This window comes from Balaenoptera physalus, assembly GCF_965194825.1.
Source record: "Balaenoptera physalus genome assembly, chromosome: 9".
Classification (NCBI taxonomy): domain Eukaryota; kingdom Metazoa; phylum Chordata; class Mammalia; order Artiodactyla; family Balaenopteridae; genus Balaenoptera; species Balaenoptera physalus.
In genome coordinates this window covers 41,379,147-41,404,445 of record NC_138888.1, presented here as the reverse complement: position 1 = coordinate 41,404,445, position 25,299 = coordinate 41,379,147, and the positions used below count along the sequence as shown (strand labels likewise).

General features: G+C 33.7%; 1 long non-coding RNA gene across 1 annotated transcript in view; it reads right to left on the bottom strand.

The window, feature by feature from the left end:
• Positions 1-24,964, bottom strand: part of LOC309667002 — a 31,066-nt gene extending 6,102 nt beyond the window's left edge. Inside the window, exon 1 of the long non-coding RNA XR_014267465.1 lies at positions 173-24,964. This is a non-coding gene — a long non-coding RNA (uncharacterized lncRNA). The remainder of the gene's footprint in view (positions 1-172) is intronic.
• Between the last annotated feature and the right edge of the window lie 335 nt (positions 24,965-25,299).

The following is a 25,299-nucleotide window of genomic DNA, read 5'->3' as shown; positions in this document are numbered from 1 at the left end:
CGCGTCTGGAGCCTGTGCTCCGCAACAAGAGAGGCCATGATAGTGAGAGGCCCGCGCACCGTGATGAAGAGTGGCCCCCGCTTGCCGCAACTGGAGAAAGCCCTCGCACAGAAACGAAGACCCAACACAGCCAAAAATAAATAAATAAATTTAAAAAAAAAAAAAAAAAAGCCTATGGTAAGGTAATTTTCTAGGATATATTTCAAAAAGAAAAGTCATCCCAGAATAAGGTCTGTGTTGCCAGAAAGAATGAAAAGCAAGTCAAATAATAAATGTGTATGTGAGTAGCTCACTACTTGATCATCTGTAGGAGTCTTGCAGGCCGAAATTCAGTAAGCTTTTCTCCAGACAGGATTGTTTCTTTTGGCTTAGGGGAAGCAACCGACTAGAAACAATCTCAGCCCCCTTAAGATTTCTGCCTTAATGCAAGCAGCCGGGTTCACACTGGGCCATGGATCAGATATTAGATCAGCTTTCCTATTGGCACCCAGCCGAAGGTACCATACTGCTCCCATTTGCCTGTTGCTCCTGGCTTAAAGCTCTGATTTGAAATCATATGTGTGTGTGTGCTTGGTTAGATTTGCATCTGGTGGTGATGTGACGGCGAGATCATCTGAGGGTCTTCCTCTACTTCTTATGAGGGCTTGAACAGTATGTTTTGCCCATATCTGTATTGGGAGGGCACACAGAGCACCCAGCTGACCAAGATGCTGGTCACAACTGTTTAACAATTTCTTGGCATCTGTGGATGACGAATGCAGCTTTTACAGTTATGACGAAAAATCAGTCAGTATTTCTGGAGCAAAGTAGGGTTGAATGGTTTGTTTCATAGATGCAGGCACATTCCATTCTCCTTATTTTTAAATGTTACAAACAAGTTTGCAAACATAAACAACCTTGGAAATGGAATGGGGAAAAATGACTAACAAAATTTTAGAAAATTATAAAGAAATAAAGTGGGGTTTTCTTATCTTAACAATTCTCCAGGACTGCTAATTATTCCTTACAGTATTTTCCTGATCTCTTTTGCTTGAACTTCATGGTAACATTTATTACTAGGGTAAAGCAATATATTTTTGTTGTTGTTCCACTGCTTTTTTTTCACTCCATCTATTCCATGTGCTTTGATTTGTTGTTTCACACTGTTAGTTGTCAGATTACAAAGCTCTTGAGTATCACATGTGTCTGTGTCCTTACAAGTTGGTCCATCTGGCAGTTGAAACAGCTTTATAAACTTTGTAAGCTTTATAGGAAGAGATACACTATATCTTGAAAAGAAAATTTGATTCTTTGTAATACATGTGGTTAATAAGTAATACTTAGTAAAATCTCTGCCTCTATTGTTAGAATAATAGTAATTAACCAAACTGCTATACTACTCCCACATGGATCGACAGTTGGTCTTACTACACTGTGTCCCTGGAGTGTGTTAATTGTTATGTATTTTTTCTCCAAAAAGGGATAGTCTGGAATCATACATGAATGCACCAGAACCTAAGATATTCCAGGAAATTATTACTTGTTATGTTATTTTTTAATTTAGAAGGCTTTTAAAATATATTCCAGGCCAACTAATAACAGTTTAAATATTTTTACTTCACAAGGTGCAATGATTGGAGGTATATTAACTTGAAGTTGTGTTTTCCAGTGTGGAGATATTTTCCTAATATAAGTCTGTATTTATTTCTGATTGAGAACTGGTGAAATGTGATGAGTATAAATCATTGCTTTTTATGAAATAATCTTATTTTACTCCAAAGTGACTCTCATGTTATAGTAGTTACTTCATCTGCAACAAGTCAAAATTTTGTTCATATGAACTTCTTGGCTAGAGTCTGTGTCTAGTGGCCTGGAATAGTTTTTGCTCTTATACTTACCAAGAAAAGGATAGCATGAGCCTCTCTGCCAAAGCTACTTTTTAAGGAGCATTGACTAAGAAGCTTTGGTTAGAATTTGTCTTTATTTTTTTAAAAGAATGTCGTGAGTCATATGAATCACTCTTGTGTTTATAAATTATGGAGTATATGTAATACAGAATCTACCTTAATATAATTTTTTGGTTTTTGTTTTTAGTTTGTTTCTTTGTTTTGCCATTGATGATTATTATGTAACATGGTTTGTCTTTTTTATAGATTTTATTTTTTAGAGAAGTTTTAATTTTCAAAGCAAAATTGAGCAGAAACTAGAGTTTCCATATATTCTTTGCTTTCACACATTTACAATCTCCCTCACCATGAACATACTGTACACGGTGGTATATTTGTTACAAGTGATGACTTCTGACACGCCGTTATCACTCAAAGGCCATAGCTCACATTAGGGTTCACTCTTAGTGTACATTCTGTGAGTTTTGACACATGTTTATTGACATGCATTATCCACCACTGTAGTATCAAAGAGAATAGTTTCACTGCCCTAAATGTCCTCTGTGCTTCTAAAAATCCTTCCCTCCTTCTTGGCAACTACTGATTTTTTAATGTCTCTATAGATTTTCCGTTTCTAGAAAGTAATATATTTGGAATCAGATAGTGTGTAGTCTTTTCAGATTGGCTTATTTTACTTAGTAATATGGATTTAGGATTCCTACATGTCTTTTCATTGTTTGATAGCTCATTTCTTTTTTAGCACTGAATAATATTCTGTCACCTGGATATACTATAGTTTATTTATTCAATCACCAAGGACATCTTGGTTGCTTTCAAGTTTTGGCAATTATGAATGAAACTGCTTTAAACATCCATGTGAAGGTTTCTGCATGGTAAATACCAAGGTGTGTGATTGCTCAATTGTATGGTAAGAGTTTGCTTGGATTGTTTAGTTTTGTAAGGTATAGCCAAACTGTCTTCCAAAGTGTCTGTACCATTTCACATTCCCAGCAACAATTAATGAGCATTACTTTTGCTGTACATTCTCACCAGCATTTGACGTCAGTGTTCCAGATTTGGCCATTCTAATAGATATATAGTGATATCAATTGTTTTAACTTGCAATTCTCCAACAGCTTATGATGTAGAATAATTTTCATGATAATTTGCCATCTGTATATGATCCTTGTGAGGTATCTGTTCAGTTTTATGGTCCATTTAAAATGGGATTGTTTACTTCCTTATTGTTGAGTTTCAGGAGTTGATTCTAAATTTTGGAAAACAAAATTTAGATTTGGATAACATCCATAAAATGTTACAGAAAAACCTGAACAAACTTTTTGGCCAACCCAATACATCATCAGATGTGTTTTTTGCAAGTATTTTCTCCAGTTTGTGTTGTTATTCTCTTGAAATTGTCTTTTACAGAGTGGAAGTTTTTAAATTTAATGAAGACCAGTCCATTTATTTCTTTCACAGATCACACCTTTAGTGTTGTGTTGAAAAGGTCATTGTTGTACTCAAGGTCATCTAGGTTTTCTCCTATGTTATATTCTAGGATTTTTATGATTTTGTGTTTTATGTATGGGTTGGTGATGTATTTTCAGTTAGCCTTTGTGAAAAGTCTAAGTTATATAGCTAGATTTATTTTTGCATGTGGATGTCCATTTGTTCCAGCACCATTTGTTGAAGGGACTACCTTTGCTCCATTGTGTTGCCTTTGCTCCTTTGTCAAAGACCAGTTCACTGTACTTATGTGGGTCTATTTCTGGGCCATCTATTCTGTTCCATTAATTTCTTTTTCTGTTATCTCACCAGTATCACACTGTCTTTGATTACCACAGTTTTATAGTAAGTCTTGAAGTTGGGTACTGTCTGTCTTCTGACTTTGTTCTTCTCTTTCAATATTGTGTTGGTTATTCTGGGTCTTTTTCCTCTCCATATAAACTTTAAAATCACTTTGTGAATATCCATAAAATAACTTTCTGGGATATTAACTGGGATTGCATTGGAATCTATAGCCCAAGCTGGGAAGAACTGACATCTTGACAATATTTGGTTTCTATCCATGAACATGGAATATATTTCCATTTGTTTAGTTCTTCTTTGATTTTGCTCATCATAATTTTGTAGTTTTTTTCTCATACAGATCTTATTTTGTTAAATTTATAACTATTTCATTTTTGTGATGCTAATGTAAATGGTATTGTACTTTCAGTTCTAAATTTCACTTGTGCATTGCTGGTATAAAAGAAAGCAGTTGACTTTTTTTTTTTTTAAAGCTGAAATCTTGAGTGTTACTTTTTTTTTTTAAACTTTGGGTTTGTTTGTTTGTTTATTTATTTATTTATTTATGGCTGTGTTGGGTCTTCGTTTCTGTGCGAGGGCTTTCTCTAGTTGCGGCAAGTGGGGGCCACTCTTCGTTGCAATGCGGGCCTCTCATTATCGCGGCCTCTCTTGTTGCGGAGCACAGGCTCCAGACGCGCAGGCTCAGTAATTGTGGCTCATGGGCCTAGTTGCTCTGCGGCATGTGGGATCCTCCCAGACCAGGGCTCGAACCCGTGTCCCCTGCATTGGCAGGCAGACTCTCAACCACTGCGCCACCAGGGAAGCCCCCAATTGACTATTGTATATTAACCTTGCATCCTACAGTCTTGTTCTAATTGCTTATTAGTTTCAGAAATATTTTGTTGGGGATTCCCTGGTGGTGCAGTGGTTAGGAATCTGCCTGCCAATGCAAGGGACGTGGGTTTGAGCCCTGGTCCGGGAAGATCCCACATGATGCGGAGCAGATAAGCCCATGCACCACAACTACTGAGCCTGTGCTCTAGAGCCCATGAGCCACAACTACAGAGCCCACGTGTCACAACTACTGAAGCCTGCATGCCTAAAGCCCATGCTCCACAACAAGCTAAGCCACCCCAATGAGAAGCCCGCACACCTCAATGAAGAGTAGCCCCTGCTCACTGCAACTAGAGAAAGCCCGCATGCAGCAATGAAAACCCAACACAGCCAAAAATAAATAAATCAAAATAAATAAATTTTTTAAAAAAGAAATATTTTGTTGATTCATTTGGATTTTCTACATATAGGATTATTTCATCTGAGAACAAAGACAGTTTTATTTCTTTCTTTTCAATCTGTATATCTTTTATTTTATTTTCTTGTCTTATTGTATTAGCTAGACCTTCCAGTATGATGTTGACAAGGAGTGGTGAGAAGGGACATCCTTGCCTTGTTCTTTTTTTTTTTTCCGGCTGCACCACGCAACATGTGGGATCTTAGTTCCCCGACCAGGGATCGAACCTGCGTCCCCTGCATTGGAAGCACAGAGTCCTAACCACTGGACTGCCAGGGAAGTCCCCCTTGCCTTGTTCTTGATCTTAGTGGGAAAGCTTCTAGTTTCTCACCATTAAGTATGACATTAGCTATAGGCTTTTTTTGCAGATATTCTTTCTCAAGTTGCAGAATTTCCCCTCTGTTACTAGTTTATGGAGAATTTTTATCATGTATAAGTACTGAGTTTTGTTAAATGCTTTTTCTGAATCTATTGATACGATTATATGATTTTTTTATCTGCCCTGTTGATATGATGGATTACATCAATTGAATTTTGAATGTTGAACCAGCCTTGCATACCTGGGATAAAGCCCACTTAATCATGGTGTATGATTCTTTTTATACTTTTTTGGATTTGATTTGCTAACATTTTGTTGAAGATTTCTTCATCTCTGTTTATGAGAGCTATTGTTCTGTAGCTTTCTTTCCTTGTAACATGTTTGTCTGTTTTAGGTATTGGAACAATGCTAGCCTTGTAAATGAGTTAAGAAGTATTACCACTGCTTCTATCCTCTGAAAGAGATTGTAGAAATTTGTATAATTTTTTTTCTTACAAATTTGGTAGAATTCACCAGTTAACCCATCTGGGCCTGGTGTTTTCTGTTTTGGAAGGTTATTATTATTTTTGTTGTTGTTGTTTTAATATTTTTTTAATTTACATTTTTAAATTAATATTTATTGGAGTATAGTTGATTTACAATGTTGTGTTAGTTTTTGCTCTACAACAAAGTGGATCATTTATACATACACACATATCCACTCTTTTTAAGATTCTTTTCCCATATAGCTCATTACAGAATATGGAGTAGATTTCCCTGTGCTATACAGTAGATTCTTATTAGTTATCTATTTTATATATAGTAGTGTGTATATGTTATTCCCAAACTCCCAATTTATACCTCCCCCTCCTTTCCCCCTTGGTAACCATAATTTTGTTTTCTACATCTGTGACTCTATTTCTGTTTTGTAAATAAGTTCATTTGTAGCTTTTTTCTTAGATTCCACACATAAGCGATATCATATATTTGTCTTTCTCTGTCTGACTTACTTCACTCAGTATGACAATCTCTAGGTCCATCCATGTGGCTGCAAATAGCATAATTTCATTCATTTTTATGGCTGAGTAATATTCCGTTGTATATATGTACCACATCTTCTTTAACCATTCCTCTGTTGATGGACATTTAGGTTGTCTCCATGTCCTGGCTATTGTGAATAGTGCTGCAATGAACATTGGGGTGCATGTATCTTTTTGAATTATGGTTTTCTCCAGATATATGCCCAGGATGGAAGGTTATTGTTTATTGAGTCAATTTACTAGATATAGGCCTCTTCAGATTATTTCTTCTTGTGTAAGTTTTGGCAGATTTTATCTTTCAAGGAGTTGGTCCATTTCATGTAACTGAGTTGTTCATAGCCGTCCTTTATTATCCTTTTAATTAATCATGTGAATCTGTGGTGACGCCACCTCTATCATTTCTGATATTAGTCATTTATGTCTTCTCTCTTTTTCTTAGTTATTCTGGCTATAGTCTTATTGATTTTATGGATGTTATCAAAGAATCAGTTTTTGGTTTTGTTGATTTTCTCTACTGATTTTATGTTTTAAATTTCATTGATTTCTACTTTAACTTTTTGTTACTTTTCTCCTGTTTACTTTGGGTTTAGTTTCCTAATGTGGAAACTTTGCTCATTGATTTTAGAGTTTTCTTCTTTTCTAATACATGCATTCAATGCTATAAATTTTCCTCTAAATACTGCTTTCATTAGTCTCATGACTTTAATTTTGGAGGACTGTTTTGGGGAAATACTACCTGGATTCTGGGAAGTTCATTTGCAAACTCATCCCAAACCTATATTTCAGCAATTGCAAACTTGCATGTCTATATTTTCATGATAGTTACTACTAGAAGCTCCAATCATGTTGAATTATGAATATAGAAAATGTTCTAAAACATGCTTAACTGTGACCCCAGAGGCTTATACTAAGACTTACAAATTAAACAAAATTATATTCTGGGTGCCACTGTCAGCACCTACTCATTAGTTCTTTTCTACAGTAGTTGGTTTTTCGTTGGTGCCTATAAAACCAGATCAAGGTAGAATTTTACTACTCTTAGAGTCATAGAGTCAAAATTTACAAGGTTGAGGGTGTTTATGTGTCACTGGGCTTCTCTAATCTTTATGAAGTTTCACAAGACTCTTCTCCAGAGCACTGTGGCTTCAACTACTGAAATGACACTATCCTTTTATAGAGTGGTGTGTCTATATCAAATTATGTGACTCATGTTTTTAACCTTCTTAAAAACCTGAGGAAGAGAATGTGGGAATAACCAGATGAGGAACCGAAGCAGTTGCTGCTTCTCTCCTTGGGCATATGCTCTAGATTTATGATTTGGTCAATGTATTTTTTAAAGGCAAATTGTTGGCATAATGAGTTTTAGAATCACCTGGAGAACTGGTAAAAATATTGTTTCTTGGGCCTAACTCCAGGTCAATTAAATGAAAATCTCTGCAGGTGAAGACTTAGGAGTTAGTATTACATATTAACTTTCTAGTTAATTCCTATTATTCCTGCATAATAGGAAACAGTGTAAAATCAGTAGTCTGTTTAAAATTTAACTGAAATGCATGGTCAGTCTTTGTGATGCTTATAAAGATTGTTAAAGGTTTGCCCATATTTATGTGCTGTTTGACCCACCAACAAATGCAGTAGGTCTTCTCCCTGGGCCCCTGTGATGCCCCCAAACTTATTTCACCTGATGTGAGAACTTGACTCAAATTCTTCAAATGAATGATATATGATCTGAGGCTCACATAGAGTTATGGATATTTTGAGTTCTGGTGGCTCGTTACTGCAGGTGATTTAATGTGGAGTTAATTCATTAGTTTGTCCAGAGTTAATGGAAGTAAAATGGAAGTTCTAGTTCTGCTCATTTGTTGCAAGTGTTATTGCTAATGAATACAGGTAAATCCGGCAGAAATAGACAAATGCATATTTATTTTCTAAATTACTGAATTACCCTAACTTAGTGTGGAATTTTTTTGAAGCAGAATTTCCTACCCTTAGTGCTGTGTATGTCTTAAATTATTTCCTATCACAGAAAGTGATATGCAATGTCTATTTAAGATAATATAAAAAGTATAGCAGATATTTCTTGGTGCACAAATCATAACTTATCTTCACTGAAAAGATATGTGGCTGAGTAAATGATCAAAAAGGTTTCAACTTCAATATGATACTTTCAAAACTAAAGTTTGAAAAAAAGGAAAAAGGATATGATACATAGATGAGAATTTTATCATTAGAAAGGAGAAGTTTCTTTTTTTAATGAAATAAATGATTCTCCTAAGGGTCTATTTGAATTATTAATTTTCTTCATTACTACTTTCCTTTTGCTTATCTTTCATACTCAATTAAGATTTTAAGCCTCTGGAAACTCTTTAGAGCTTGTTTCTGTTGTTTGGGAATATTTTCCCAGGAATATTTTCTTTTCTTTGAGAGTTTCCTTTCTTCTATGACCTCTGATTTAAAGCAAAAGTAAATGGGCACACAGGAGAAAAGATGAATACTGAGCTAATTATGTACCTATGTATTCTGTGAAGCTGACACTATTCAGTAACCTTAAACCTAATGAACTTTTCTCCTGACTGAAACTTTCAATTACTCACTCACTGTTACATTAGTACTTAAACATTTCAGTTATTGCCATAACTCATTAGAATGTAAATGAAGGCCAAGGATTGAATGAACACATTCAGGGCCTAAGTCAGGATGAGTTTAGACAGATTTTCTTTCAGATGTCAGTTTCTCTTACGATATGCAAACAATATACATCAGATCAAAGGAATTCTATTACTCACAAAATCTTCGTGTGATTTTTTAGCAGTACTAGATGTGCACATATATGGCTTCATAACAGGGACAGTCTGCCTGTTTCTCCTACTCACAAGAGATCCAGAATGAGCATGAATAATGTTTTAGGAATAAAGACTTGCTAATGTTTGATTGCAGTTTCATTGTTTCTAACACTTCTCATTAGCAGTGTCACATTTGCTTCCCAAAATAAACCAGCCACACTGTAGTTCACCAGAGCGAGGTTGTATGATAACATTGGAGTAAACTTAATGGATTGGTCAAATTCTTTCAGAAGACTAGCCTAGAGATAATTAACTTTTCCAAATAAAACAAATATTTAAAACTAAAAATAGTATTGTTAATGACTATTGCTTATTTTAACCAAGCGGTCCAAAACCTTTAATATATTTTACAGTTATTGAATATGCAACTGATTCTAATATGATTATATATACCTGTGTTTTTATGTATAAATTATGTAAAAAGTTTAAAAATTATTGACATGTCTTCAAATTCTTGTAGTTGCATAAAAACCACATGGCTCTGTGTCCTGATTCTTTAACCCTCACCTTTGCTACTTTAATTGAGGCTATGAGAGCAGCTGTGTCTGTCCACATAAAATGCACACAGAGGCCATTCTCCTGGGGAAAAAATTTTGTAAGAGCAGAAGTGGGTAGCAGAGATAAATATTTTAATTACCTACATTATTGGGAAAGAAGAATGACATAGGTAAAGAAAATTTATCAATAATCTAAAAGTGTTGTTTTTATAAATTGTGTCAACCTATTTCATGGGTGTTTTTTATTTTAATGATGTGAAAAGGAATGGTTTCAGGCTTTGTCCATTTTTTATTCTCCTTTCTTCAGTTTTTCCTTAAGGAGAAATGAATTACTCCTAAATTAATAAATGTTGTATTGTCCCAAAACAAACAGCTAAAGCAGAAGAGGTGAAAAGAAAAAAAAAACCTGCATAGTCCATTCACTCATAGGCACCTCTTCAATAAGAAGTTGACACTTCAGTAAATTGCAAGTCAAGCCCACTGCCACTGCTATTTTTCAAATTCAAGGCAGGTGAGCTAGTTCTTTTCAGGACTATCTGAAGGATGCAACCATACTCCAGGTACAATAGCTAGTCAGCCACAACCAAGAGCAAGCAAAGTTCTGATCATCTCTAGGCAGAAGTTCCATATTTGGCAAACCACACATGCTGTACATTACAAAAGAGGTTGAAGTAGGATGTGCCATTTATTGTACCTGGCATGATTTTACTGAGAATTAAGGTGGTGCTGATTGCATGGGAGAAGTCAGATGAAAGGGTTCTTGGTTAGACTTCTGGCGCCATTTTATATCACCCTGCCTGACAGGTGTCTCTTGATCTGTGTTCTTCCTGGGATTGCATTAAGATTTTGATAGTATGTAATTCTCCCTGCTTCAGTCTCTCCATATGAATATTTCCTTTAGATTATTTTAGTTAATTGTAATGGTAAATTAATTTGAGAAGAACTCAATTAAATATTGTTTTTTAATGATTTCGTGAATCATGAAGAACAAGAACATGGAGAGTTTATTCCAGCTCTTGTTTTCATGAATCAGCTAAGCCTTTGTCAGTGGCCTTCATGGCCATGATTGACAATTCAGGCTTGTTTAGATTGGATTGGGCCTCAGAGAGGATTTTATTCTTGGTTTGAAGAAAGGGAGGTGACTTGATATGGGCCATTTCCAGGCTCCTTTGAGCAGAAAAGAATGTGTTTCTTGGAAAACTAGAGCTTCTGATTTGAAACTTGAGCTTTGTAAATCGGAATAAGTGTGAGAAAAATAACTTGGTTTACAGATTTTATCACCTAAAATATATTTTTCCTTCTTGTCCCAATTGGAGGGCTCATTTTTTTAAGTGGGTTGAAGATCATCAGTTTGCAAAAAAAAATTTCCTCATGTTCAAAATTTTAGACCTTAGCCTTAAAAGGATGTGAAAAAAGAATTAAAGTGGTAAAGCTAAGATCTGGGCCTAGATGATAAAATGTGAGAGCTGTTCTCACACTATTCTGTCATAGTCTGCCTCAATATTTACATGTTTTTCGAAAAGAGTGTTACCCATGTTTTTTGATAATTTAAATTCATTAATATGGCATTCATTGGTAAAATATCAAAAAGAGAAGGAGAAAAAAGTAAACATAGTCTGTAATTTAAAAAAATCCAGGATGAACATTTTCTTTATCCTTAATATCTATTTCTACATTTTATATGCAGTTAAAATCATATAATGAATACTTTTCTAAACATACATTTTCACTAAACATCATATCAGAAACACTTTCATGTCCATGAAAACCTACACAAAATGATTTTTATTATAATAAGGCATTATGTTTTCCTAAAACAATATCAGTGTATTGTAATAAAATATAAAACACTTAAAGTAGTAATATTTACATTGCACTTACTTTGTGCCAGATATAAGTGCTTTATTTATCTAATTATTTTTTAAAATCCTAAGCTTTTAACTACTGTGCTGCAATGTTTCTAGATAGTGTAAATAAGTGAATATATTAGAAATTAAAAGTACTCACTTCCCAGAAATTAAATTCTTATATATCATTCATTAGATTATACATATTTCAATGAATAGATTTAATTAACTTCCATTTGTTGATGTATAGGTTGCTTCTATTTTATAATGAATGTTGTGATGAACAATTTGTCACTTAAGCTTTTAACATATTCCTAATTATGTCTTTATGTCTGGGCCTCTCAATTTGGGATGAGTATTTGTGGGAACGCAGTGATGTGCCAAGATTATCTCAAAGACACAGGATACATATGTTGAGTTTTTGTGAAGTTTAATTTAACTCAATGATTTAGGGAAAAAAAGTTCATTTTTAAAATTTTATCCATTCAATTCAGAAAGTATTTATTGAGTACCTATTTTTCCCAAGATTCGTTCTAGAAGCCCCATGTATCAACACACTGTGTGCATCCCTTATACTCTCTTGGCATCATGTGACTGGGTTTTTTTCTTATGGTTTTTTCTGGGAAATGCCATCTCCTCTATGTAATTATAGGCTTTGAAATGTTTTAACTTTATTTCCAAATGCACACAAAGCAAATAAATAAATCCAGTAGCTTCAATTTTGTATTGTGTGGTAAAAGTCTAATGAGGAAAGGACAATGTATTATTAAGAAAGAGGAACTCTGTCTAGGAGGAAGTATACCTGTGTTAAACAGAGATCACAATCAGAGAGAAGAGGGCAGATTACTCTTTGTGTAATGTCACACGTTTAGTGAGAAGTGCTAGTCTGCCGGATTGAGCAAACTGCAATGTTAGTTAGATTCATCAGTAAATCTGAAAAGGTCCAAGCAGCTAGCTTTATAAATTGTTGAACTTGTCACTGTGCAAACAGTATTTAAAAAATTTGTTTTTGGTTACAGAATATTAAATGGTGACACTCATGAATGCATTCAAACCATGTCACAATTATACTCAATCAAATGTTATTTACAAACACCGTTAAATTATGGTTCATTCCGTTTCTCAACTCAGTGAGTTTGCAGATATCATAAAATTACAAAATTTTCTAGTTTGTATATTTTGATGCTATTCTTCATTTACTTTTAAAATTCTTTAATTGAAGTATTATATGCATACAAAAAATGCAAACACATAAGTGTAGAGCTCAATGAATTTTCATAAACTGAAGCATGTAATATAGACACCTAGATCATGAAACAGAACACTCTACAAACTGAACTCAAGCAAAAGTGCTCCCTCGCCTGCAAGAATCCCTTCCTGACATGAACCTATCAAAACAAACCACCTTCAGGGTCCAGAAGGGGAAATGACTGTCCATACTCCAAATGCTTGTCCCCATTCTGGTATTTTAGACTGTCTAGTCCAAGTTATTTTCCAGTTCTCTGATGCTCTACCCAAGTTTTTCTAGTTGTTGGCAATGGGATTCTTGGCCTGCTATGAACTACTATATACTACATGGTATAATAAATCCTCATTTTTCATTTTCTTTAAAAATAACACTCCAATTAAAACCTACTATTTTGTGATACAGAGTAAGTGAAATCAATCTAAAAGTTGTCAGATAGTCAAATATGTGCTTTATTACTGATTAATTAGAAGTGAGACTAAACATGGTGTATCTTCGGAAAGAAAAGTGTAAGTATAGCATGAAGGCTATAAGCATAATACAGATCTTTAAAATCAAATTAGGAACATTTTGAAGAAAAATAATTCTTAATTGATAAATTGAGTTGAGCATAAGTATAACAATCACAGTAAGACAAGGAAGTAAAACATGCCAAATACCTGAATCTTTTATTCCCCTAGAATTACTGTGGATAGAGAGGCCTTCATGATAGGTAAACATATTGGGGAATCTACAAAGTAGTTGTGTCTCAAACTATTTTCAATCAGGAAGTTAAAATTAAGCTGAAAATGAAATATATGCTCTTAAAAACACATTTTAGGACTTCCCTGGTGGTGCAGTGGTTAAGAATCCGCCTGCCAATACAGGGGACACGGGTTCGAGCCCTGGTCCGGGAAGATCCCACATGCCACTGAGCAGCTAAGCCTGTGTGCCACAACTACTGAGCCTGCACTCTAGATCCCGCAAGCCACAACTACCGAGCCCGTGTGCCACAACTACTGAAGCCTGCATGCCTAGAGCCAGTGCCCTGCAACAAGAGAAGTCACTGAATAAGAAACCAGTGCACCACAACTAAGAGTAGCCCCCGCTTGCTGCAACTAGAGAAAGCCCATGCGCAGCAACAAAGACCCAACACGGCCAAAAATAAAAATAAAATAAATTTATTAAAAAAAAAAAACAAAAACCACATTTTAATGGCCCCCAAATTCATACTTGACCATCTGGTTGAAAGAATATTAACCTCATTTTTAACCGTGTAGCTGGACCAAGAAGAAAATGTTAATGTTTTTGCAAATTAATTCGTTTTGATTCCTAAAGTTATACTCATGGCTTGCTTGTAAACACTCGGTGACCAAGTAATTATCTAAGAATTTTCTTAACAAATGCCTTTTGTAACCATGATATTGATTTAAAAATATAAGAAGTACAAAAGTCCAGACAAACATTTTTACTGGCATGATTTTAGCAGTTAATTTGGGAATGAAAATGTTTTCTACAACACATAATAAATCTAGCAAAGTGTTGATCAGTGTTTAAAAATCAGGATGTTTGTGTTGTGTGTGTGTGTGTGATTATGTGTATCATACTGTAGATTATTTGGTGATTATATAGAGTCTCTTGTACTTCCCAACACACTAAAGCAACACTTGTTTTTGCTAGATAGATATGTCTCTTGTTTTTTATTTTTTTTAAAGTAGATCACAGTAATGAATAAAACTAAGAAATTGAAGCCAGAAATGCTAGATTGATTTACACTGGAAACCTACAAAGAAATGCTCTCTAAAGAGAATAAAATATGTCCAGAAGAAAAGGTGAGGTGAGGGTCATTTGGATGTGAAGTAATTTAGGGACTTGCAAAAAAGGAGGTGCTTGGGGAAGAGTCATGCTATACGTGAAAGGAATAATAAAAATATAATTGTAGTGAATTTTCCTGAGAATACTTATAAAAATTCTGTCTCTTTGCAGAAGTGAATCGTTTCTAAATGGCTTTTTATTTAATTTTTTTAATACCAGAGTACTGTGAAAGTACTGGTGACAACTATTATTAAAATTCTTATCCTAAAATAGCAAATATCACACTTTTTCCAAAATAGCGAGACTATTCTACAAAGGAAAACAACTTAACCAATGAAACCATGATGGGCTTTGGAACACACTTGCAAAGTCAGAGGCATCCAGTAGAGACTGCTTTGTGACCAGAATCATAATGTTTGAAAGAGGAAATTATCAGGGACTTAATAGAAAAACAGAGCTAGGCAAGACTGTGCACTTTCTCTAACATGAGAAAATCAATTTTCAAAAACTTTTTCATAAAGTTACAAACTAGAGATCAATTTTATTCAACATTTATAAACATTTCAATTATTAAGAAGTTAGAGAACTTTCTGAATGAAGATACTAAGCAGTTGTTAAGCTTTTATACGTTAAAGTCATTGCCCTGCTTCCCTGGCTGATAAGGGTCCCTGAAGGTTTGGCTGGCAGAGACAAAAAAAGTATTAAAAGTTTTTTTGGAACCACTGATATAGTCTCTTTACCACTGGAAACTAGAAAAGACCAACTGGAAGGTATATCTGTACCAGAAAAAAAGTGGATTTGGGTTCTGGTTCTAGAAGTTAATAAAACATTACAGGGATAGATTTGGACAACCACATTCAAGGCTGAGTATCTGGTATTTGGTATCATTTCTGGACTTACAAAACCGAAACTTTTTTTTTTTTTTTGATTGTGGCTTACAGCACTGTTCTAGAAAATATATAAAATTGATTGAAGTGTCTCTCAGAAAATTATATTGAGTTTATAAACATATTCTGAGAGGAAAAAAGATATGATACATAATTCAGGATGACATACAACTCAGATTAAAAGGACTTTTTCAAGAGCCCACCAGTAGGAACAATAGAATGAGACTTGGCAAACCAAAAGTACTTTTAAGTAAGGAAGGCTGAACATGCCAATGAAGACATGCCTACACTGATGGTCTTTGGTAACTTAGATGCGGGAATTTAAGGTTAACATCGGGGTCTATATATGAGGCACTGGGCCCATGTAAAGCAGGTATTAAGAACTTAGAACCTCATATGAAGCCAGAATAGAAGAACCATTGCTTTAATGAAATTACAGACTGGAAAAAAAAAAAAAAACTATCAAAGGAAAAGAAGAGTGGCTCTTTGTGAGTTTGGATTTCAAATTTACACCATCTGCTTGTTGTGGGTAATTCCAATCTGAGAAATTAACTGAAAATTGTGTTATTGCACATGATAGAATCTAACATAAATCCTTTCAAAAAGAATACATTCTCAATTTTTCTCAAAATATTTCTGTATTAAAACAACTATTTTTTAAAAAACTGTTTTTGGCTATCAAGGATCAACTTATATGAGACTAAAACCCCAGTTGTCAGAATGTGTCAGAGAACATCCAGGGTACCCAGGATTTGAGTATAAAAGATGCCAGACAAAGGAAAATGCATTGTGAAGAAAATAACATTCTCTGCCACTTTTCCACTTTGATGTATTCACTCATTACATTGTGGTTCTGGGCTAAGTGACTGAGCCAAAACAGGCACCCCCAAGCTTCCAGCTGTCTCATGGTCCTAGACAGACAGACACTGGAAGGTAGCACGACCCAAGCAGGCAGGAATTGAGACAGTATCACTGAGGGAAAAGAAACTAAAGGGAAGTGAGCTGACTTTATGTGGTGCTCCCCAGCCCTCAAGGCATTAGTTGATATTTAAGCTGAACAGAACAAAAGGTCAAAAAACCCAAGCAGAAAGTTGTAACAAGAAGATAAAAGACTAAGCAGAGCTTTCACCAGTTTTATTGAGCTGGAGACACAAAAATTAGTGTTTAGGGGCCACTAAGGAAGAGACATAGTATTTATACTTGGCTTGCAGTTGAAAACCCTGGAAGGCTTTTAGTTGAAATACCTGATTAGTAAAGTATACCAGAAATAGATCAGTCCTCACAGAGACAGAAACATGGCCTAATAATCTCAGTCTCTGATTGGAACAAGAACTGCTTCTGTTCTCACTGCTTGGCAAAAGCAAATGAATAATCTCTGAAGGAGTATTACATCATTTAGAACATCTACCTTACTTTGTATAAAATAGCTAGCATAAAAATTAATGAAGACAGAAATAATGTCTAAAAATTAAGAAAAAATAAAAAAGAGACACAGACCAACATGCAATTCAGATCCTGAAGAAATTAAACATAGAATTAGAAATAATTTTGTTGAATATGCTCAAGAGAATAGATACATTGATGGAGAATTTCACCAAAAACAAATCTATAATATCTATAAAAAATCGAATAGAAATTTCAAAAATGAAACACAAAATACTTGATATTAATAATTCAAAACAGGAGTTAAGAAGTGGAAGAAAAATAATTAGAGAATACAGACTAAAGCAAAGAGATAGGGTAAAGATATATGGACTATAAGAGATATGGTTAAATATCCAAACTATGTATAAATGGACCCACAGAAGAGGAGAAAATTATAAGGCAGAAGTTATATTTGAAGAGTAAATAACCAACAAATTTCCAAGATTTGAAACAAATGAAGCCACAAATTTAGGAAGCTTCAAGAGCTTTAAACAACATAAATCCAAAGAAACCCACACCTAAGCAAATAATGGTAAGATTTTGTAAACCAAATGTAAAAGCAAAGTCTTATAAACAGCAAAGAAAAAAGTAATATTAATTGTAAAGCAACAACAATAATTTGACAGCTACTATTTTAACAGAAAAAAAATTTTTAATACAATTTTCTATTTGGCATTTTTTTATTGTGAGAAAACACACATAACATAAAATCTATCATTTTAACCATCTTAAAGTTTACAATTTAGTGGCATTTAGTACATCCATAATTTTGTGGAGTCATCACTGTTATCTAACTGCAGAACATTCTGTCACTCCCAAAAGGAAAACCTGTATCCATTAAGCAGTCACTTCCCATTTCCCCCTTCCTCCCAACCCCAGAAAACCACTATTCTGTTTTCTGCGTCTATTTGCCTATTATGTATATTTCATATAATGGGATCATATAATATGTAGCCTTTTGTGTCTGTTTTCTCTCACAATGCTATTTTCAAAATCAACCCATGTTGTAGCATGCATCAGTAATTCCTTCTTTTTTATGGCTGAATAATATTTAGATGGCATTAAAAGTGCCGACAGAAAGTAAATGAAAATGTATAATTCTATCTGCGATGGAATTACTCTTCAAACATGAAGTTAAAATAAAGATGTTTTCAAACAAGTGGAAACCAGGAATTTGTCCCAAAGCAGACTGCCAGTAATAGAGATCCAGGAAGAAGGGTGTTATGTATTATCTCTGAAAATGCAGAACAAAATTGGGAAAAACAAAATATTAAAACATGAATAAATATAAATTAATATTGATTAAGTATAATTAATAATAATTATAATTACTAATATGTTTTGGAATTTTTAAATGTAAAATTAAAATAAATGACAAAGTAATCAAAACCATCAAAGAGTTGTAAATGCAGTTACAATGATCTAAGGTCTGGTATTTACTGGGAAATGCTAAAAGTGATTATTTGCATTAAACTAATAAACTGAGAATTCGTAGTATACTTTCTATGGTAACTCTTGAAAATAAAAAATATCTATAAATAGAGATTTACCAGGGAGAAAAAAGAGAATTAGAAAAGATACTTTTTAAAATTCAAAAGCAAACAAGGTACAGAACAAAGAAAGATAAAAAATAAAAGAAAGGAAAGGAAAGGAAAAATAAGGGACGTATATAAGTAGAAGATGAAAAATTTGAAACAAATATGAGTTCTGACAGTAAATGTAGAGAAACCAAATACTCCAATTAAAAAAAGTGATCGTTGGAATGGATGAAATACAATTCATTTATATGCTGGTAATAGTAATCAGCACAACTGAAATATTAAGTATAGAGAAATATTGGGGAAAAAGAATGCAAAAATATATACCATAAAAACACAAATCAATAGAAAGTGAAAGTGACTATTCAATATCTGACAAAATGGACTTTTAAACACATTTAATAGTAGACATATCATAGATTATGTAGTGAATCCACCAAGAAGATGTAATGTAGCTTCAAAATAGATAAATAGAAAATTGACAGATTTTAAAGGAGATATAGCAATTCCATATTCATGGTAGAAGATTTTAGACAAAACGCTCAATAGCTCCAAGTTAAGGACAAATAGAAATCAATTAAGTGCACAGACTAAAAAAATCCCAGCTCCCCAGAAACAAAACAAAATATAAACCTAACAATAAATGCTTTAAATATGGTGATTGGCAAAATCAAATATGTATGTATGAATCTATAAGTATGCTTGTATGTATGTAGAGATACAGATATAAAGATGTGTATCTATATCTAGTTAGATATCCAGGTAGATATAGATATAAGTAGATATATAGGTATCTCCACTAACTGAATAATTCAATTCTTTACAAGTACACATTGGATTAGTTATCAAAATTAACCATATACTGGCCACATAAGCAAGTTTAAACAAAGGTCAAGGAATTGAAATTATATACAGTATGATCTCTGAACACACTGGAATAAAGTTAGAAATCAATAACAATATGACAACTAGGGAATCTAAAATATTTACAAATTATACAATAATTATAACAACATATGGGTCAAATAAAAACACACTGAAAATTAGAAAATGAATTGTGCTGTATAATAGAAATATGAGGCAACAGTATGTGATGGGTGCATCCAAATCTGCTTATAATAAAATTTAGAGCCTTAAATATTAGAAAAATGGCTAGAAAAAATTAGTTGTCTACATATTCGTTTCAAGAAGTTCAAAGTGGTATCTGTTTAGAAAGTTTGATATAACAAGAAACAAAGAGAGTAGGTCCAGTATTATAGTAAGAAATTATGCCCACATTTTACAATAGTAAAAGAAGTAGCAGGTAACAACAAAATCAAAACAAAAACCCAGAAATATTACAGAAGGTCTAAAAATGTAATTAACAAATTCAACCAAATGAATATATATAGAGAGAGTCCTACAAGAGTGAGAGTATGAGTACTGATGGCATTCTGGGTTTTAAAGGAATAATGATTTCAGTATTATAAGATACTGAAATCATTAGGGGTCTGCTATATTTCCAGAGAGCAAATAATGCAGAAATTGATAAACAGAAGAAAAAAGAAAACAGAAAATTTTCACCTGCTTGAAAATTAAGCAACTACAATGCTAAAAACTACGTGGTTCAAAGAAAAATAACAATGGAAATTAGAAAATACTGCTCTAGTGTAAGGAAAATATATCAGAACTTGTACAGTGTTGCTAAAATAATGCTTAGTTTTACTTAACCTTAAATTCCTATATTAAAATATAAGAAGAGCTGAAAATTAATGTTTTCATCTCAAGATGCTAGAAAAAAAATCAAACCTGAAGAAAGTGGGTGGAAGTGAATAGTAAAGATAAAAACAGAGTTCAGTGAAATAGAAAACAAATAGACAATAGGGGAAACATCAAGTTTTGATTCAGTTTCTTTAAAAGTTTAACCAAGTCAATAAATCACTAAAGAAGAATAAAGAAAATACAAATTACTAATATCAGGATTTAAAATGTGATATCACTATAGTTTTAACAGATTAGAAAGTAATAGAAGGATATTATAAATACCTTAATCAATAAATTTGATAATTTAGTTTAAATCGACTCATTTCTTGAAAAATATAATTTATGGAAATTTATACAAAAATAAAAATAGAATTTAAACAGGCCAATGGCAATTAAAGAAATTAATTTGTGATTAAAACCCTTCCCACAAAGATAACTCCAGATCAGTATGGCTTTTGCTTTTGAATTATACAGCTGTTTAAGGAAAATTAACACAAATATTATACAAACTCTTTCAAGAAGTATAAAAATAAGATGCACTTCTGAAATTCCAACATTATCTTAGTCTCAAAACCCAACAAGGATCTTACAAATCAGGAAAGTTATACACCAAGAACTTCTACTTGACATGCATGCAGAAATCCCAAGCAATGTGTCAGGAATTTAAACAGCAAGGTTGCTTGTTCAAGGGAACCAGGCTATAAGAATTATTGCTATGTGAGTTATCTCCCAAGATATAAGATTTAATGCCTAACAAGATTTCCAAGAGATGGTGCATATTTGCTATGAGGCTGTTTCCTAGAAGCATAAAACAAGTAATGATCCATGGTAACTAAGGTCAAAATACCATAACTGTCAGGGCAGACGGTGAAAGAAGGGATTGAAAGGTTCAGGAAAGTGGGCAGGTGAGGGTAAATATACTATATAAGGCCAGAGGCCCAAAGAGAATTGTGTTCCAAAGGCAGGTACAAGTGCCATATCAGTTACCAAAGCCATAAGGAATACAGTAGTGAGAAAAGCACCAGAATCTCGTTCTGCTCTGTAGATCAGAGTGAATAGTAGGAGAGACCATTATAGAACTAGGCTCAATGAGAAGAATGATAGAACCCTGAAGAACAGAAGCTAGGTGGCAATAAGTAACTGCTCAAAACCAAATGGATATAATTTTAATGGATTTGGTAAAGCTAAAGTGGCAGCTAAATTCTGGAGACTGTTAATTGAATAAAGTGTTTGTCGGCGCCAAAGAGGTGATTGAATTTTTACAATCATAAAAAGTCAAAGATGGATTTTCAGAAGGCTGAAGGCAATCAGCACAATAAAACATCATGAACCTTGCCCAATTTCTAGGTCCTGACACCATTGTCTTGACAGTAGGTCAGGTGTCCAGGAGAAAGTACTCTACAACATCATCTTTTCCCTAAGGGACCTGCAGCTCATTATCCGGAAAGGGAAATATCCAAATATTTTGAATACTGTTTGACACAGGGAGGAAGTTGACACTGAAACCTGGGGACTCAAAGCATAATCATCACCTCCTTGGTAGAGTAGGGACATATTAGTTCCAGGTAATAAATAGATGATACTCTTTGATTCACTGCCTGTGTGGTACCACATATCAATTAGAATGATTAACCAATGAATGTCTTCATTTTCACATAATCAATATCCTCCCCATCACCTTTGTGCACTCACATACCTTTGGAATTTGTTCACTGACTGTTATCAACTAAATTTTGGCACGCAAACATTAGCACAGGAAAAAATAATATTTTCGTATATCATTTTAGAACAGGATGTTCTAGATTCTTGTTGCAAAATATTGTGTGAATATTCCTGTTGAAAGACAGACTGGATGAGAATATCATATTTCCTTTTTGTCCATAGGAATATATTTTGTACTCATCAATTATCTGGTTTGCAAAAGATACATTCTAAAAAGTATAAAAATAAAAAGGGACAAGAATTTTAAAAATTTTTCCTCAGAAAAAGATCAAGTTGGGGTATACAAGTCCTACTCAAGATCAAGACAATGTCAATATTATCATAGTGTATTTAGCTACATACAATGCAATTTTCTGTTTTTTCAACATATATAAGCTAAACTAATCCTTGCCAAATCCTCAAATTATATGGTGACTAAATAGCATATTGAAAGTCACATAGCTGACAAGTTGTAAAGATAAGATTTAAATCTGCAGTGTTTGTTTCTATGAATTTGGCTTTTTAAGATTCCACGTGTGAGATCATACAGTATTTGTCTTTCTCTGTCTGACTTATTTTACTTAGTGTAATGCCCACAAGGTCCATCCATATTGTTGCAAATGACAGAATTTTCTTCTTTCTTATGGCTGAATTATCTTTTATTGCATATATATACTATATCTTTTTTATCCATTCATCCATTGATGGACATTTAGGCTGTTTCCATATCTTATTGTCAATAAAGCTGCAATGAACATCAAAGTGCAAATATATTTTTGATATCCTGTTTTTGTTTCCTGTGGATATATACCCAGAAGTGGGATTGCTTGATTATACGGTAGTTACATTTTTAAGTTTTTGAGGAACCCCATACTGTTTTCCATAGTGATTGAACCAGCGTACATTCCCACCAATACACAAGGTTTTCCTTTTCTCTGTGTCCTTGCAAACAGCTGTTATCTCTTGTCTTCTTGATAATAGCCATTCTAAAAGGTGTGAGGTGAAATCTCATTATGGTTGTGGTTTGCACTTCCCTGATTAGTAATGTTGAACATCTTTTGACGTTGAGCATCTTTTCAGGTACTTGTTGGCCATTTGTATATCTTCTTTGGAAAAATGTCTGTTTAATTCCTTTGCCCATTTTTAATCAGATTGGAGGCTTTTTTTGTGGTTGAGTTGTATGAGTTTTTAATATATTTTGGATATTAACCCATTATCCAATATGTGGTTTGCAAATATTTTCTCCCATTCTGTGGATTCACTTTTTATTTTGTTGATTGTTTCTTTTGCTGTGCAGAAGTGTTTTGGTTGATATAGCCCCACTTGTTGATTTTTGCTTTCGTTGCTTGTGCTTTTGGTGTCATATCCAAAAAATCATTGCCAAGACCAATGTCAATTTCTTCTCTATGTTTTCTTCTAGGAGTTTTACCGTATCAGGTCTCATTTGAATAGCATAAGATAGGAATCTGATTTCACTTTTCTACATGTTGTTATTCCCATTTTCCCAATATCATTTGTTGAAAAAGCTATCCTTTCCCCATTGAGTGTTTTTGGCTACTTTGTCAAATATTAGCTCACAGTATATGTGGGGATAGAAACAGAGAGTAGACTGATGGTTACCTGTGGCTGAGAGGTGTGGGAATTGGGGAGATATTGTCAAAGGGTACTAACTTGCAATTAGAATATGAATAAGTTCTGGAGATCTAACGCAAAGCATAGTGATTATAGTTAACTTTACTGTATTATATGCTTTAACATCGTTAAGAGTATAGATATTATATGTTCCCACCACGAAAAAGAAATAATAATTATGTGAAATGGTGGAGATGTTAGCTAAAACTACAGTGATAATCATATTATGATATATAAATGTATCAAATTAACATGTTGTACACCTTAAACTTACACAATGCTGTATGTCAATTATATCTCAATTTAAAAAAATCTATATTGTTTGCTGTTCTTAACTATTGTCTATATTGAAAAGCTGTTGTATTTAAGATAGGATCAGGGATAGATAAATATAACAACAGAAAAAAATATCACAAAACACAGCACACACATCAGAATTGGAATGCAGATCAATTGTGGAAAATAAATGAATTATATGACAAGTTGTACTAGAACAATTAGTTCTAGAAAATATAAAAGAAAATATAACTTTATCCTTTCTTGAGACCATACAGAAAAAACCTATTATAGATAGATGAAGAAATTAAATTTTATAAAACCTACAAATATTTAGAAGATAATATAACAAACATCTTTTGACTAGGGGGTAAAGAAGTTAGTTCTTTTTTTTTTTTAATTTATTTATTTTTGGCTGTGTTGGGTCTTCGTTGCTGCACGCGGGCTCTCTCTAGTTGTGGCGAGTGGGGTCTACTCCTAGTTGCGGTGCACGGGCTTCTCATTGCTGTGGCTTCTCTTGTTGCGGAGCACAGGCTCTAGGCGCTCAGGCGTCAGTAGTTGCAGCACGCGGGCTCAGTAGCTGTGGCTCGCGGGCTCTAGAGCGCAGGCTCAGTAGTTGTGGTGCACGGGCTTAGTTGCTCAGCGGCACGTGGGATCTTCCCGGCAGGGCTCGAACCTGTGTCCCCTGCATTGGCAGGCGGATTCTTAACCACTGCGCCACCAGGGAAGCCCTAAAGAAGTTAGTTCTTAAATAGTAATCAAAAAGGGCAAAGCACAAAGTAAATGACTGATTAATCTAACTACATTAAAATTGAGAACAAACATTGTTTATCTAATGTTACCATAAAGAAAGTAGCAAGATAAGCCAAGAACAGGGAGAAAAGATTTGAAAACATAGTCGAAATATAATTTCTATAAAGTTTTCAAGCTTCATAGTTACTTTCTATAAGTCAATAATAAAGAATATTCAATAGAAAAATAAGCAAAATATATGAACAGGAATTTCCCCAAAGAACAAACACGACTAATAAGAATCTGTAAAGATGCTCAATCTCCTTAATAATCAGAAAAGTACATATTAAAACCACAGGGAGATATGTTGTGCCCATTAAATTAGCAAACATTTTCAAGTCTTATTGTACAAGTGTTCAGAAGGATGTATTGTCAGGTGTTTAGATCAATGACACCTATCATATGCTGCAAATAGGAAGGAAAATTGGTACAAACTGCTTTGAAAACCCCTTTTGATATTATCTTTTAAAACTGACTATGTGTACATCCTGTAGCCTTTGAATTCGAAAGTGTGTACATGAATGAATGTCTTGCTTATGTACATTATATATATGTACACTAATCATAATAACATTGTTTATAGTAATATAAAAGTTAAAATAACCAACATATTAAAAGAAAAATGAAAAAGTCAATGTGGTATAATCATAAAACATAACTATAAAAAAGTAAAAGAGAAGGAACTAATATATTAATGATGGAAAAGTAGGAATTTCAAAAGGGTACGTGCAGTATGATAGCAATCATCTACAGGATAGAAACATGCAAAATTACAATGTATGCTTTAGAAATGCAT